The sequence below is a fragment of the Ranitomeya imitator genome, chromosome 5, assembly GCF_032444005.1.
Source record: "Ranitomeya imitator isolate aRanImi1 chromosome 5, aRanImi1.pri, whole genome shotgun sequence".
Lineage (NCBI taxonomy): Eukaryota > Metazoa > Chordata > Amphibia > Anura > Dendrobatidae > Ranitomeya > Ranitomeya imitator.
In genome coordinates this window covers 147,430,491-147,444,287 of record NC_091286.1, presented here as the reverse complement: position 1 = coordinate 147,444,287, position 13,797 = coordinate 147,430,491, and the positions used below count along the sequence as shown (strand labels likewise).

The 13,797-nt window shown below is 43.1% G+C and overlaps 1 protein-coding gene across 10 annotated transcripts in view; it reads left to right on the top strand.

The window, feature by feature from the left end:
* The window catches only part of LOC138681586 (uncharacterized), a 1,359,044-nt gene that overhangs the window by 853,733 nt on the left and 491,514 nt on the right, over positions 1-13,797 (top strand). The window contains exon 7 of one of the 10 annotated variants that reach the window (XR_011321938.1): positions 4,057-4,420. The exons of the other annotated variants lie outside the window; for them this stretch is intronic. The gene's annotated coding sequence lies outside the window, so the exon portion shown is untranslated. Of the gene's footprint in view, positions 1-4,056; positions 4,421-13,797 lie in introns of those variants that run through there. 10 annotated transcript variants of the gene reach the window in all.

The following is a 13,797-nucleotide window of genomic DNA, read 5'->3' as shown; positions in this document are numbered from 1 at the left end:
AACGCAGCTCCTGGGCAGGGGGAAAGTAAGAAAAAAAAACATATAGACATTCCATCAATACTTTCTTTGAGGTAAAACATTTAAAAAAAAAAGCAGATAGGGAAATGTTTTACCTCACAAAAAGAATCAGCTGTGACCCCCTGCTTTCCTGACTGTATACTCTTGTTTGCTTCCTCCCCTGCCCAGGAGATGTGATATGATCAGACCATGTTCCTGTACGGTCAGACACGGCCATTACACAGCACACAGCAGGGGCACATGTATAAGATTATTTCAGCACAGGAACATTTTATTTAAACACATCCAATTGTGGAAATTGTTATGATTTCAAGATGTATTGATTAAAATCAACTTTGAAATTAAGTTTGTTCGTGGGAAAACCCCTGTAAGGTACTCATAAACACCACACTGCGTGCACACTTATTAGGCAATTTGTATTTTTGATAATTTATTATTAATAAAATAGTCACCATAGCCGTATGATGGCTTGATTTCTGCAGGACAAGTTGTACTTTTGAATGACACCATTCATTTTATGATTTGATGCACTAGAAAGCAAGAAAGTGTATTGAAATTGTAAAAAAAAGTGCAATCCCACAATTGGTGTTTGGGTTTTTACTTACCATGTTCACTATATGGTAAAATTGACCTGGCAATATGATTCCCCAGATCAGTACGAGTGCAAAGATACCAAACCTATATAGGGTTTTCTTTTTTAATTTAAGTGATGAAAAAATTGGAAATTTGTGAGGAAAATTGTTTTTTTATTATGTCGTCATTTTTCGAGACCTGTAGCATTTCTATATTTCTGGATCTGGAGCTTTGTGATGACTGGTTTTATGCACCCTGTGCTGACGTTTTGATACCATTTTACCTCTTAGTGCATTTCATTGCCATGTTGTGACTGCCCAAAAAAACATTATTCTGGCATTTTAATTTTTTTTCTCATTACGCCGTTTAGATTTTAGATTGTGATTTTAGATTTTGATAGATCGCACATTTTCTAACACAGTGATACATGTTTTTGTTTTTTTTTTAAGCTTTATCATTAATGTGGCTAAAGGGAGGTGATTTGAACTTGTGCTTTTTAGTTTTGTCATATTTATAAAAAATATTTTTTTTACTTTTCATTGAATTTAACTCTTTCATGACATGAGCCATATTTATGCTGTGCTACTTATGCGGAGCACTGCCATGATCAAATGCGGATGTCAGCTCTATATGAGAGCGATTGCGATTGCGTTGTGCCGATGGTCTCCATGGTGACCCTGGGCTGAAAGATAGCCACAGGGTTACCCAGGGTCGGTGGCCTGTTAGCTCCTGCCCAGAGAAAGAGCTGATATACCTCCTCCCTGTCTACAATGCCCTGTTCCAATGCCCTGCAATGCAAAAGCATTGCAGATTATTAGATCAGAGATTAGGGCAGGGAAAGCTGATGTATCATCCTTGCACAATGTAAAAAAGTTATTAAAAATTGTAAAAATGTTTTTTTTAAATCACAAAACACATAAGAAAAAAATTTAAAAAAAATCCAATAAATACATTTTTATGTAAAAACAAAACTTAGCAAAAAAAATACACATATTTGGTATTGCCGTGTCCGGAACAATCCGATCAATAAAACTGTCCTACAAGTTAACCCCTTCAGTGAACACCATAAAAAAATATATAAAATAAGGAATAGTTCTCAGAATAATGCAATGAAAAAATAATTATTTTTTTCTATAAAATAGCTTTTATTATGTAAAAGCACCAAAACATAAAAAAATAAATGTGATATCGTTGTAATCATACTGAACCAAAGAATAAAGCTGCCTTATCAATTTTACCACACATAAAACATCATATTTAAAAAGATATGTATATTCCCGAATTCCTCATTTTTGTTTATTCTGCCCCCCAAAAATCAGAATAGAAAGCGCTGAAACAATTTCATGTGCCCGAAAATGATACTAATAGAAATATCAACTCGTCCCACAAAAAACAAACCCTCACATGACTATGTCAGCCGAAATATGGTAAAAATATAGTTATATGAATATGAGGATGTGCATTAAAAAGTGTCTTTTTAATGTGTAACAGCAGCCAAACACAAAAAACTATATAGATCTAGTATAGTTGTAATCACACTGACCCAAAGAACAAAGTAGTCTAATCACTATTACAGCATGAAGAATGGCAGTAACAAATAAATAAAAGAATTCTTCATCTGCTGTTGATTTGTTCATTCTGCCTCCCAAAGATCGCAGTAAGGCTCACATTTATCCTGCATGCTATACTGAGAGCTTACACCGAGGTTTCCATGTAAATCTCTGAAATACATGATTCAGACAGAACCCCTACTGGAAGATTCCCTATAATGAGGCAGATGGAGGCACTGTGGACTCTGACCTGTGATCGGGTGGTGTCTGTCTTTTTAGGCGAGCATAAAATTGCAGTCTGCCACAGTTTTGTGCACTTCTGAAAAGAAAGATAACTGAACAGAAGCCAGATGGAAGTCACAGTAAATCTGCTGCCTCAGAGGTTTAATTGGCCCTATACACATCTTCATCTGCCCTATACACATCTATTGAATATGCAAAGGGATTAGAGGCAGTTGGTGTGGTGCTGTTGGGCTTGGCATGGGCCGGACTGTGCACGGCTGGTCTTTCCACTGCTTGGGTTCATCTTCAGGAGGAATTATTTCCTCTTTGGGGATGATTACTACTTGAAGTTGAGGGGTACCACCATGGGGTCCAATGTGGCCCCCACATACACTAACATCTATATGGCGGTATTCGAGGACTGGCATGTGTACAGTTCTTTTTGGCGCCATGTCCAGGCCTGGTGGCACTACATTGACGATGTCTTTGTGGTATGGGACGGTAAAGTAAGTGATCTCCTTGAGTTCCACAGGGAACTTAATGGGGTGTTTCCTGAATTGGATTTCACATTGACGTACTCCAGTGAACGTGTTCAATTCCTGGACATGATGGTTTATAAGGAAGGGTTATTGTTGAAAACAGATCTATTGGTTCAAAGTACTGATAGGAACAGTTTATTGCATTTCAACAGTCACCATCCAAGGAAGATGGTTGAATCTCAACCTTGGAGCCAGATGATTATGGTCCAGAGAATAATATCTGAAGATGTATTACTTGACCCTAGACTTGATGAGATGTGTCAGAAGTTCACCAATAGAGGTTATCCTAACAAGGGGGTGACAAATTACAAGAATAAGGTGAAAGATCTGACAAGGTATAATGTGAGAATTAAGAAAACCAGGACTAGTGATAAACGCATTCCTTTTGTTTCTAAATATAATACGGCTAGTAGTCAGATCAATAATATTCTTAGGAAGCATTGGCATTTGTTACATCAGGGTTTTCCTGATATAGGTGAATTTACACGGGCCCGCATCTTTTCATACAAACGGGGACGTAATTTGAAAGATAGGCTTGTTAATTCAGATATAGGCCCTGAAAAAGTTTTTATACAGAGAACTCTGGGTCCCCCAAGACTAGGGAATTTCCCCTGTCTTGGGTGTGCCTGTTGTGGAAATATGTTGAAAGGAGACTTTTTTTATCATCCACATACTGGGAGGAAGATCTTTATTAGGGATAGATACACATGTACTTCTTGTTTCGTTGTGTACATGATAGTATGCCCGCGTGGGTTGATATATGTGGGCGAGACGACCATGGAGGTTAAAGCGCGTATTGGCAAACACAAAAGTACCATTAGAACGAAATTGGTGGAGTTACCAATTCCTAAACATTTTTGCGATAGTAAACATTCAGTCAGTCAATTGAGATTTAGGGTCATAGATAGCGTACCAATGCTTAGAAGGGGTGGAGATCGTGTTAAGCTGTTAAAGCAGAAGGAACTTAAATGGATTTCTAGGTTGGGCTCATTAAAACCAAGGGGTCTAAATGTTGACTATAACCTACAAATATGTGTCTCCTGAGTCACTTTGGGATTTTTTTGTATGGCTTCTGTTGGATATGGGAGTGTTTTTAATTGGTTTTAGCAGTTTTTTTGTTATTTTGACATATTCTTTTTTCTTTGTTTTTTTAGGGTTTTCATATGCATGGACGACCAAGGGACAAGGGGACCTTGTGTCCTGAATTATTTCTATGATGACCTGGCCCCCCTGCCCTTTGTTCGCCCTATTTGTAAATATGGATTTGGTGATATAGTATTGACTGATGTAATGTGTTCCGTATTGTATTTTTTAAGTAAGGTATTGTCTCCCCCTTTCCTCTAGAGCAAGTACGCAGAGTTATTGTGGTTTGGCAGCCTGTCGTTGGACACAGCCTTTTTTTGTCTTTTTGTAAATCTACGTGTAACATATAATTACTGATCCAGCCACGGCAGTGACATTTGTTGCCATGGATATGGCTGTATGCTTGTAGCGTCCTGGTGCGGTGACGTGTTTGTGGGTGTGCGCGCTCCTCCTCACTGGGTTGGCTGCGTCACGTGACTGGTCGCGTGGTGTTGCTTACCTGATGTGGGGCGGGGCGTGCCTCCAGGCATGTACCGAGGACTGCACTCTGTGAATGGACAGTGGTGTTCTATGTAAGTAACGTCTATTGGCTGCCTAATATGTGTTTTGTTTTTGCGCCTATACCTTGCAGCCCATCTATTGGCTCAGCATTAGTGTCTACTAAACACTTTATGAGATAGTGGTGGGGATTGGTTGGTTTATGTGTTGTCATTCTTCAGGTAAACAGGTGATTGGCTATAGTATGTGGAACACACACTGGTGGAAGTTTGACACGTGAGATGTGAATGAAGAATATCGGATTTTATTGGTAGATCATAGGCGTTCGTATGAGAGATCCATGGGGATTGGTAGACAGTCTCCATGTTGTTAGGATTGCGACCTGGGGATTAGATAGGAAGTATGGGGCTGTAATGTTTATCTATATGTGTTCTATGTATTTTTGGTGATTATTGATATGAGTATCATTTGATATATTGTAAATTATATATTAAAGTATTTAATAATTATTGTTTATTAAGTATATTACATGGGCTGCTATTAGATGGTGATTGGTGGCTATTTTCATTGTATTGTATGCTTGAAAAAGACCTTGTATGGTTGAAACGCTGCATCTGGCACAATAAAGAATCTTTGATATTTCACCCGGATCGGATACTGTCCTTCACTTCTTTTTTGGTTCATCTGAATCATGTCACTCGGAGATTTAGATGGAAACATCGACATAAGTGCTCAGCATAGAGCACAGGATTATTGTGATCTCAAACAGTATGTAAAATGTTCCCAATAAATGCTCCAACTCAAAGCGGGGGGCAGGCCACGACTGCCATGCCACCTCCCCTCAGACTGCAGACATTATCAAGGGGCTGGTGTGACAGGTGCTGCTCCCAACTGCTCACCTGTCCGTCTGGGATATGCTGTCACTATCAGCCAGGCTCTTGATAAAAGCTGTTTCGGTGCAAAGAACAGTCTCGGACTGGCTGTTTCTCTTAGTGGGGAGCTGAACACTGGTGTGTGACGTAATGTCCCTGACGAAAGGGGAAGCAGAGATGAATAGCTCCTGTCATATGCAATTACAAGTGTTATAAAGCTAATAAAAGTGCAATATACATCTCATCTTTATAGTGTATGAGGCAGGGACAGTATACATTATTTTTTATCTACCCGAAGTACCCCTTTAAGGCTTTTATGGTCTAGTCAAGCAGTGGAGTACTTCAATGCATGCTGTGGAGCATTGCACTGCATAAACATCATGATTTTCTTTACAGATGCAGTCTTTTTCCTTTATTAATGATTGAAGAAAGTGTTTTATAAAAACTGGCAGTAAGTTCGGTGAGTTGATTTTGAGTCCATTTTCTGCCCCAAAAGGTCCAATTAGCTCATTTTTAATAATATCATGTTATGTCAGAGGCATTGCAGTACCCTATCTCTACCTTGTTGACTTCCGAGTCACTCAGACTACTCACTTTTTGCTGTTCCCCTTACATCTGCTCAGTGGACTGTGCAGATTGAGGCTGTTTCCACACAAGAGGCATGAGCTAATGACATCACCGCACCTACTGTCCAAATCGTTCACAGATACACAGGCAGAATGGTGTGGCAGTGAGCTAATGGCTACATACAGCGCTACTCTGTTCAACAGTATCGGCATCCTATGGAAGCAGATACAGTTGTAATGGTAATGACAGGTGGTGGTGTTGAGGGGGAAGGGGTGACACTATGCACCTATCTCTCTCAACTCATGAACCCCATAGCTGCCATGTGGTTTTCAGCCACTATGGACAGTACACCCCTGCAAGAGCCTTTCTGTCTAGTGGAAAGCAGACCTAAGCTGCAGTCAGCACACAGCATAGACTAAGGTCGGTTTCACGTCTGTGAAACATGAACCTTTCTCGCATCGGAAGACCCAACCCAACTATAGGCACAGGCTTATAAGAAGCAATTACGGTAGTTCCGGCGGTCAAGCCGGGTTTTCTACGCAAAAATGAGATTCATCCATGCTGAATAAATCTGCATATACATATTACAAAGTTGCTATTTAAAATAATATTTACCTTTATATCCCAATCACAAGCAAACAAGGAAGAAAATTATGTGAATGTCCATTTATCCTTAGATACCAGAGGATGGCATACATCACACATTGCCATACGTGGAACATCAAGCACGAGTGCTGGGATTTTAGCATAAATGCAAATTAAGTGCTGGCTTGGAAAACAATAAGCATGTATGCAAATAATAAGCAATAAATGACTGAATCTCATATGATAGGGCAGAAACACATCCTTCTTTTGTGTCACTGGGACATACAGGAATGATGTCATAAACCACATCAAGTTGCTAGCCACTGAAGGCTGCAAAACATCCCATGAAGTGAAGCTAAAGCAAGAAACACATTGTGCAGTCTGCCTCGAAAGAGGGGAAAAAAGCCTTCTTTGAAAGTCAAAGTTGTGCTGCTTAGCCAGCCGATATAGGCCTCTCTTATGACCTTACTTCACCCTCCTTTCAGCCAGCAAAACATGAACCTTAAGAAGCAAGTTCTTGAGGCTTGCACATTTTTATTAGTTTAGGTAAAGTAAGTAAATTTGATTCCTGCTTTTATTTTTTCTTCCGTTTTACTTCAAAATCAATAAGCACCTGTCTCTCTAATATATAGCACTATAAAGCTGGTGTTAGTCACATCCCTATCATCCAGACATTACATTTATAAAGAGACTTAAAAAAATGCAGAAAACAATAAATTGCTATCTCTCCAACTGAACAACCTATATATTCTAAGTGGCATTACCTTAAGATTCTGGACTTTAATATAAAATTAGTAACAGCACCTCGTGGTCATTGCTTGTAATTTATAGTATTAGTGTTCTCCCCAGAAACCATAAAATCCAGATATAACAGCAACCTCAGTACACCACATGATTACATCCTTCTTTAGCAATATATTTTATGTCTTTAAATAAGCATTCCCATCTATATTTCTTATTATATTTGTGTATATGTGCATGTAATAAGTGTGAATGTATTAACCCCTTAGTGATTGAGACAATTTTGACCTAAATGACCAGGCCAAATTTTTTAAATCAGTGTCAATTTATGTGGTAATAACTCTGGAAAGCTTCAACGGATTCCACTGATTCTGAGACTGATTATTTGTGACTAGTGATGAGCGAGTGTATTCGTTACTATTCGCTATTCACACGGATAGTACTGTATTCAGGTTACTCGTTACATTGTGAGTTTTTGTGTACTCGCCTCGCTATATTAAGATGTCCTACCCTGCAGTTTTGGTGCCTCCTTTCCAGCCACTAATCAAGCTGGGCTGCTTAACCAATGCCACAGACTTCTTGGTTGTGGCTTTACTATGATTGGCTGGCCGCCCAGCATCATAGGGTCTATTGAAGCCCTGCTGCCGCCATTTTGCACACAATGCATCCAGAGCCTGTGTTCTACAAGCATAGGGAGAGATCGCTCAGCTGCTAGCGAGAGTCTTTAGGCCTCTTGATGCTACCTGCAGTGTATACTAGGTCAGTGTAGAGTAGGGAGAGAGAGATACTCGCGCAGGGACAGTTTAAAAGAGCTCCATAATACCACCAAAATTAGCTCTTTTCATAGCTGAAGATACACAACAAAGTCAGAGTACAGGGAGGGAGAGTTGTGTATTAGGTAGGGAGAGGTTAAAGTGTTCTTCCAGTGTCCATCTTAAAACAGCTCTTGTTAAAGGCAAAGCAATATTTTTCCAGCACACAGAATACTAGCATTTAGTGCTGCCTTTTTTTTTTTTAAAGCACCGGTCTATTCTCCCTGCTGTTTTTGGGGTCAGAGCCTAGCTTCTGCTGTCCAAATTAGTCCACTTAAAAAGGCAGTTAGTGTCCTACGCAAAGCAGTAGACCAAACATTTCCTACTGCCTGCTACCAAGCACGCACCAGGCCATTTTCCCCTCTGTTTTGTGGTCACAGCCTGCCTTCTGCTGTCCACAATAGTGCACTTAAAAAGGCGGTTAGTGCCCTACGCAAAGCAGTAGTCCAAACATTTCCTACTGCCTGCTACCAAGCACGGTGGCGCAGTGGTTAGCACTGCAGCCTTTCAGCGCTGTAGTCCTGGGTTCAAACCCCACCAAGCACAACATCTGCAAAGAGTTTGTATGTTCTCTCCGTGTTTGCGTGGGTTTCCTCCGGGCACTCCGGTTTCCTCCCACCTTCCAAAGACATACTGATAGGGGATTTAGCGTGTGAGCCTCATCAGGGACAGTGATGATAATGTGTGCAAAATGTAAAGAGCTGCGGAATATGTTAGCGCTATATAAAAATAAAGATTATTATATTCCTCACCTTTCCACAGATATGCTGCCCATCCATTTGTCCCACGACGGGTCTCGCTCTGCTACATCTAAATGGGAGGCTGCATGGCTGCATGATGCGACCATACAGCCTGTCATCCAGCAGACACAGTGTGTCTCCTATACTGTTATTACGTATGCAGTGAGTGGCAAGGCTGCCCAAAATTGGACACAGCCCAATACCCCTTTGAAGAGACGTACAGGAAGGCCTCCTGAAAACAATGTTCCCATTATTAAGAAGTGGGTCTCCCATACTTTTTGCCTATGCAGTGAATGCAAGGGCTGCCAAAAATTTGGACCCACTCCAATGCCCCGTGGAAGAGATGTAGAGGAGGGCCTCATGAAAAAAAATGTTCCCATTATTAGGAAGTGGGTCTCCCAGTGTGTTTGCCTATGCAGTGAAGCAACGGCTGCCAAAAATGTGGAGGTACTCCAATGCCCCGTGGAAGAGATATGGAGGAGGGCCTCATACAAAATGTTCCCATTAGAAAGGAATGGATCTCCTATAATTATACTGCCTATGCACTATGGGCTGACAAACATTTACCCCTGGGGGGTATAGATGAACATACTGTATAATACATTTTTTTATGGACATCATAAACACCCTTTAAAAAAAATTATGTGGATGACGGACCACAGTCACCCTGGTGATATAGTGGTGGAGGATGAGGATGAGGAGAAGGAGGAGGACAACAGCAAATAGCCAAAATCAGGAAGCGTATACCCATGTGTGGGTGTGAAGAGGTGCATGAGAATAGACCTCCCAAAAAAAGACACTGGATTTGAGTTTATGTTACGCTGCTATCATTCGGTGGTGTTGAGAAGTCTAGCCCAATCCAGCCCTTATTAATTTTTATAAGAGTCAGCCTGTAAGCATTTTTAGTTGACAGGCGGATGCACTTATCAGTTATAATTTCACCAGTGGCACTAAAAACCCGCTCTGACAAAACGCTAGCGGCAGGGCAGGCCAGGACCTCCAAGGTGTAGAGAGCCGGTACATGCCACGTATCCAGCTTGGATACCCAATAATTATAAGGCACAGAGGAATCACAGAGGATGTTAGTACGGTCAGCAAGGTACTCCCTCAGCATCTTTCCAAACTTTGCAATCCTTGTGATAGTACCCAGCACCTCAGGGCCTGTGAGATGGGAGGGTCTGAGAAAACTCTCCCAGCACCTTGACAGTGTTCCCTACCTATTCTGGATTGGAGTTGTGTTGCCTGTACTCCTTGGTTGTTCAATGAACTGTGACCTATGCCGCCAGCATTTTCAATAATTCCGCAACAAGGACCTTCTGGCACTGCCCCATTTTAGTAGACCTATCCACCTTGGGAATAAGAAATAGAAAGTTCTCCTTGTAGCATGAGTCTAGAAGAGTCACCAACCATTAATGACTGTCACCCAAAATTTTGAGAACGCGAGGGTCACAGGAAAAGCAGCATAATATGAACTCAGCCATGCGTGCCAGATTGCTAACAGGCAAGACTTCCGTGTCCTCACCAAGTGGATGACTGACCATTCTCTCCTCCACCTCTCTGTCCTCAGGCCATCCACGCTGAACAGACGGTATGACAGTTGTGCAGGTAGTACCATCTATAGCACATGAAACTAGCTCCTGTTTTTCCTCCTCCTCCTCCTTCTCCTCTTCCTCATTATCACCCCATCCACGTTGCGATGAGATAAGGCTGGACTGTGTGTAATCATCTTTTCTCCATCTCATTGTGCTCTGCCTGCAATGCATCCTCTTTGATTGTGAGCAGAGAGAGTTTCAGAACACAGATAAGCGGGATGGTGATGCTAATTATGGCGTCATTGACACTTACCATGCTGGTAGAGTCCCCAAGGTTTTGGAGGATGGTACATATGTCTGACATCCATGTCCACTCCTGTGGTCTTATGTGTGCTGGTAGTCAACAACTACCCTCTTCTGCTCACAAATCCTTCCCAACATCTGTAGTGTAGAGTTCCAACGCGTTAAGACATCACACACCAGTCGGTGAGTTGGAAGCTGCAAAAGCTACTGAAGCATGGCAAGGGTGGCGGAAGCTGTAGCTGACTCTCTAAAATTGGCACACAGGCGTACTTTGACAAGCAGATCCGGCAGCTCTGGGTAGGTTTTGAGAAACTGCTGAACCACGAGGTTAAGCACATGGGCCAAGCATGGTACGTGTGTGAGCTTGCCTCGCCTCAGAGCCGCCACCAGGTTGCGGCCATTTTCACACATGACCATGCCTGATTGTAGGTTCAGCGGTGTCAGCCACAGATCTGACTGCTCTTTCAGAGCTGTCCACAACTCTTCAGCATTGTGCGGCTTGTTATCTAAGCATATTAGCTTCAGCACAGCCTGTTGCCGCTTGGCTGAGGCAGTGCTGCAGTGCTTCCAGCTTGTGACTGATGTGGTCATTTCAGAGATGGAGGATGAAGAGGAGGAGGAGGTGCAGGAGCTGTAGACTGTGAGGGCAACCCTGTCTGAACTAGGGCCGCAATCCTCGGCATCGGTAGGACGTGTTACATCCCAAGGTCCGACTGGGTCCCGGCTTCCACTGTGTTAACCCAGTGTGCTGTCAGCGAGATGTACGATCCCTGCCCACAAGCGCTTGTCCACATGGTTAGGTGGACTTTTCCAGTAACTGCATTGTTGAGGGCATGGCTAATGTTGTGGGACATGTGCTTGTGTAATGCGGGGACGGCATACCAGGAGAAAGAGTGGCGGCTGGGGACCGAGTACCGAGAGAGGCCGCTGCCATGCCATCAGGTTGCAGAAAGTTTCCGTCTCCATGAGCCTAAAAGGCAATATTTCGAGCGCAAGCAGTCGCAAAATGTGTGCATTTAGAACTATGGCCTGTGGGTCGTTGGCTGTGTATTTGCGCTTGCATTCCAAGGACTGGGGTATGAACAACTGAATGTTGCGCTGGGGCAAGGATGTGGACGTGCTTGCTGATGGTGCTAAGTGAGTGTGTGCAATGACAGGTGCAGGGCAAGAGGCATCATCTCATGCACCATGGTCAGGGGATTGCCTTGCATGCACAACAGCGGAAGAAGCAGTGGTGTCACCTGCAGACACCATTCCTGGACCCTGTGGTTTGGCCCACAAAGTCAGGTGCTTTGCTGCCATGTGCCTGATCATGCTGGTGGTGGTCAGGCTGGTAGTTTTGCTACCTTCTGATGGTGAAAATGGCCTTTTTGGGGTTATCAGCAGTCTTTAAAAAACAAAAAGACTTGGGAAGACCTAACAGGTGCACTTGCAACTTCCGTCGTGTTGGTGTTACGGGGAACAGTTGCCCACCTTCTGTCAGCGACCACCACACTGCTTCTTCCTGCCTGTTGGGGTGATATGCCTCCCTCCCCCTGTTTGCTGCTGTCTCGCTCTGCATGTCATTCTGCCAGGATAGGTCAGTTACTGTATCATCCAACCCCATGTCTTCCACTTCCACACCCTGGTCCTCCTCCTGACTTTCTGTCAATTGTGCCTCATCATTGTCCACCTCTTGTGACACTTTCCCACCGTCGCCTTTGTGTGACCGTGGCTGCTCAAATATTTGGCCATCGCTACATGCGATCTCCACTTCAAGTGGATCGGGCAAGAGTCCCGAATCTATAAATGGAAAAGTGAACAGCTCCTCGGAATGTCCAAGTGTGGGATCAGTTGTCTCTGGGCACTCGGCTTGGTGGGAGGAATGTGTTATGTTTGCTAATGACAGGTGTTATGAAGGCAATCCAGAAACACAGTGTGCTTAGCGATCAGAGCGCACACAGTGATCTGACAAATACCCAAAAATACAAGAACGAGCTCTGAGACGTGGAAACTCTGTAGACTGCACACCTGATCCTATCCTAAACACAACTAAAAGCGGCTGTGGATTGCGCCTAACAACTACCTAGGCAACTCGGCACAGCCTAAGAAACTAGCTAGCCTGAAGATAGAAAAATAGGCCTGACTTGCCCCAGAGAAATTCCCCAAAGGAAAAGGCAGCCCCCCACATATAATGACTGTGAGTAAGATGAAAAGACAAAACGTAGGGATGAAATAGATTCAGCAAAGTGGGGCCCGATATTCTAGGACAGAGCGAGGATAGTAAAGTGAACTTTGCAGTCTACAAAAAACCCTAAAGCAAAACCACGCAAAGGGGGCAAAAAAAAAACCACCGTGCCGAACTAACGGCACGGCGGTACACCCTTTGCGTCTCAGAGCTTCCAGCAAAACAAAAGACAAGCTGGACAGAAAAAAAGCAACAAAAAAGCAAAAAGCACTTAGCTATACAGAGCAGCAGGTCACAGGAACAATCAGGAGAAGCTCAGATCCAACACTGAAACATTGACAAGGAGCAAGGATAGCAGCATCAGGCGGAGTTAAGTAATGAAGCAGTTAACGAGCTCACCAGAACACCTGAGGGAGGAAGCTCAGAAGCTGCAGTACCACTTGTGACCACAGGAGTGAATTCAGCCACAGAATTCACAACAGTACCCCCCCTTGAGGAGGGGTCACCGAACCCTCACCAGAGCCCCCAGGCCGACCAGGATGAGCCGCATGAAAGGCACGAACAAGATCGGAAGCATGAACATCAGAGGCAAAAACCCAGGAATTATCTTCCTGAGCATAACCCTTCCATTTAACCAGATACTGGAGTTTCCGTCTAGAAACACGAGAATCCAAAATCTTCTCCACAATATACTCCAATTCCCCCTCCACCAAAACCGGGGCAGGAGGCTCAACAGATGGAACCATAGGTGCCACGTATCTCCGCAACAACGACCTATGGAATACATTATGTATGGAAAAGGAGTCTGGGAGGGTCAAACGAAAAGACACAGGATTGAGAACCTCAGAAATCCTATACGGACCAATAAAACGAGGTTTAAATTTAGGAGAGGAAACCTTCATAGGAATATGACGAGAAGATAACCAAACCAGATCCCCAACACGAAGTCGGGGACCCACACGGCGTCTGCGATTAGCGAAAAGTTGAGCTTTCTC